This window comes from Theobroma umbraticum, unplaced genomic scaffold, assembly GCF_002168275.2.
Source record: "Theobroma umbraticum cultivar Fairchild unplaced genomic scaffold, ASM216827v3 scaffold_86.0, whole genome shotgun sequence".
Classification (NCBI taxonomy): Eukaryota; Viridiplantae; Streptophyta; class Magnoliopsida; order Malvales; family Malvaceae; genus Theobroma; species Theobroma umbraticum.
Window position 1 is genome coordinate 7,321,346 of NW_018397263.1, and position 3,776 is coordinate 7,325,121.

Sequence of the window (3,776 nt, forward strand, 5' to 3'; positions counted from 1 at the left end):
TTTAAAGGATTACGCTGTCCAATTGGTGCAATGGATTCCATCAAGCACTCGAAGGCTAATTATTCAAGCAAACAATTTTGAGATCAAGTTGGCCATCATCACCATGATTCAAACTCCAGTCTAGTTTGGGGGTCAACCAAATGATGATTCAAATAGCCATATATCAACCATCTTGTAGTTTTGTGACACTTTCAAACATAATGGTGTCACTGATGATGCAATTCATGTGAGGTTTTTCCTTTTTCATTGAGGGATAAAGCTAAAGTATGGCTCAACGTGCTCCCTACTAGCTCAATAACAACATAGGATGATCTTGCTCAGAAGTTCCTTGCTAAATTCTTTCCCCTAGTTAAGACATTGAAAATGAGAAATGATATCACATCATTCATGCAGCAAGATTCTGAATTGTTCTATGAGGCTTAGGAAAGATGTAAAGAATTACTTCAGCATTGTCCTCATCATGTTCTTCCAAAGTGGCTTTAGGTGAAAACTTGTTACAATTGCTTAAGTGGCCATGTTTGGACTACTATTGATATCACTGCAAGAGGAGCTTTAATTGCTAAATCAATTGATGAGGCATACTTTTTGTTGGAATAGATGGCTGCAAACGACTACCAGTGTCTAGTAGAGAGATCAATGCATAGGAGATTAGCATAAGTTCATGATGTAGATGCTTTTTTAGCATTATTTGCACAAGTAGCAGCTCTAACTAATACTTTTGAATCTTTACTACTAACTCTATTCAAAGTCCATTTGTAGCTTGTGAGTATTGTATAGATGACCTTGCAAGCCATCAATGTCCAAGTTTGATAGAGATAGTGCAAATTGTGCGGAATAGATTGTAGAATAAACTTTATTCTGACACTTACAACCTATGGTGGAGGAACCATCCAAACGTCTCTTAGGCCAATAACCAAGGATCTTCCTCAACTTCAAGGTAGAATGCACCGTTTAGATTCTAATAGCAAACAAAAGTGCCTATCTTAGAAACAAAGCCAGCTATGGAGGATTTGCAAAGTTAGTACATGACATAGATTAATAGCATCATCCAATGTCAAACAACATCACCACAAAACCTCAAGATTCATGTTGGTTAACTTGTCAACTTATTAAAGAATAGAGCTTAAGGGACCTTACCTAGTGACACAGACATGAATCCTAGGAGTGAAGGTAATGAACGAGTTATGGCAATCACCTTGAAGAGTGAAAATAACGTTGAATGTAGAATGAGGCAATCTAAACTTTAAGATCAGCTTATTGAAAATGAAACAAGGACTAAGTCAACTAATAAGAAAATTCAAAGGGAGAAAGCAAAGGCAACTCTACCAAAACCACCCTTTTCTCAGCATTTTCAAAGACAAAAGCTTGATAGGCACGTCCAAAAGTTTCTCTAGTCATTCAAAAAGCTTAACATCACCATTCTTTTCACAGAAGCTTTAGAGTAAATGCCATCTTATGTGAAATTTTTTAAGGACATATTGATAAAACAGAGGAAATTGGAGGATTTTGAGATAATTACACTCATTGAGGAGTGCAGCATGACAATCTAGAACAATCTTTCACCAAAACGTAAAGACTTAGGGAGTTTTTCTATTCCTTGCTCAATTGGTAATTTTAGTTTTTCGAAAGCTTTGTACGATTTGGGTTCTACTGTCTCAATAATGCCTTTGTCTATTGCTAGGAGACTTGGACTGATGGAGATTCAATCTACTACAGTCACTTTATAGCTAGTAGACAGAACAATGAGGCACCCTTGTAGGATTATAAAAGATGTCTTGCTTAAAGTAAGGAAATTGTAAATTCCAATACACTTCATAATACTTGAAATAGAGGAGAATCAAGAGGTTTTGATTATGATGGGATGTCCATTCTTGGCCACTGTAGGCACACTCATTGATATAAAAGAAGGTAAAATAATTTTCAGATTTGGTGAAGGGGTAGTTGAATTTATTATTTCTAATGCACCTAAATATCCTTCCTCCATAACTCAATGCTATAGAGTAGACTTAACTAATAAAGTAAAGGTCATCCTACTCCACCACTTACAAGTAAGTCAGCACCAACTCTTGAGTCAGAGCAGCCCCCATCGTATCTCAAACCTAAGCAATGTTATGATGAGCATGATCCACCACTTTCAGTTAATCTTGATTTTCAGGTTGGACAACAACTGTTATTGAACAAATCAATCAAGCTCTTTCCATGAAAATAAAAATTAAAGTGGTTAGGTCCTTACAGGATGGTTAAGGTCTACTCGTGTGATGCCATAGATATTCATAGTGAAGCTATCAAAACATTCAAAGTGAATGGCCAATGTATCCAACTTTATTTGAAAGGTGAATTGGATCCCTAAAGATCCATAATTGCTACAGTTCGCAGCAATAAAAGGGTACCATAGTCAAGCGAATGACTATAAAGAAGCACTTCTTAGGAGGTAACCCAAGTTAGATCCTTTTAGATTTAGTAGTTATTTTGGTTTTTTCTTGTGTTTCTATTTAAAATAGTATAACCTCTCCCTAACTTATTTTGTTGAGTATGCAGGTTTGGAAAACATGAAAAGAAAGAAAATAAAAATTAAAACTTTCAATGCACTCCGACCATTAATAAGGGAGTTTGTTTTCTTTATCTTTTTTTAGCTTTTCACATTGAAGACAATGTGCAATTTAAGTTTAAGGGAGGGTTTATTGTTATTAGTTTTTGTGATATGTTAGGTTAGTTTATTTTCATTATTTTTTTTTCATTTTCTGCATGTTTCAAAACTTGAGCTAGATTTAATTGTATCAATTTCTTTTAATTTACCTATCCAATGATGAGAACCTAGTTATATTCTTATCTTGATTATTTGAAACATGTGGATGTTGTTTGAGTATTATGTAAATTCTTATGCTAAGCTTCATTGTTAGGATGAGATTTCCACTTAATTTAAGAACTGCATCTTTTGTTTAGATTCATATGCACATCTAGAGAAGGTTTTTGTGAATGTGAAAATTTTGAATTATGTATTGAGTTCAAGAATTTTTTTGATTCTCTCTTGAGGTAAAATCTTAAGCTATACTTTGTTAAAGAGAAGATTTAGCCCATTTTTGGACCGATTGAGCCTTTTTAGCATTCATTTACATAAGTTATCCTTAGTTTCCTTTTTTGAGCCTAATGACACCTCTTATTTGTTTGAACAGTTAATTTTTGGCCTAGACCCTTATATTAATATTTTCAACAATTCTTGCATCCCTTGTTCTTACGTGCATAAGTTAATTTAGAAAGTGTTATGAGCTATATAGTGAAAAAAATAGTCAAGATGAAAAGTGATGAAAAGTTAAAAAATATGACTGTATTCATCTCACTACCCAACAAAAGAAATAAGTTTTAGGGTGTGAAATTGAGGAACATAAAATAAAAAAAATGAAGAAGAGAAAGAATGAAGTGTTGAACAAAAGAAAAATTTTGATGAAAAGAAGGTATACTAGGTGAAGGAATATAAAGCTCTAAATAAGTCCTAGATTGAGTATGTGGTTATGGTGATTTGAGCTATACATTATCCCATATCTAATCTTAACCATAGCCATACATTACAAGCTAATTAAAGTCCTATTAATCTTTAACTTAGTGTTCGTTCACATTAGTGGAGCGAGAAATGAAAATCAAACTTATGGAATTTAATTACTAATTTGAATTTTGTATGAATATGAACTTATCCAAATTGTATAATGTTCTAGGTGAAAAGATTGCACACACACACAGAAATCCATTTGACAATAAGCTTGCACTTGAATTAAAACATG

General features: G+C 33.5%; 1 non-coding gene across 1 annotated transcript; it reads right to left on the reverse strand.

The window, feature by feature from the left end:
- Positions 1 to 360: 360 nt before the first annotated feature.
- On the reverse strand, positions 361 to 467 carry LOC149526949 (small nucleolar RNA R71). The gene has a single exon (XR_016351493.1). It is a non-coding gene; the product is annotated as a small nucleolar RNA R71 (small nucleolar RNA).
- Between the last annotated feature and the right edge of the window lie 3,309 nt (positions 468 to 3,776).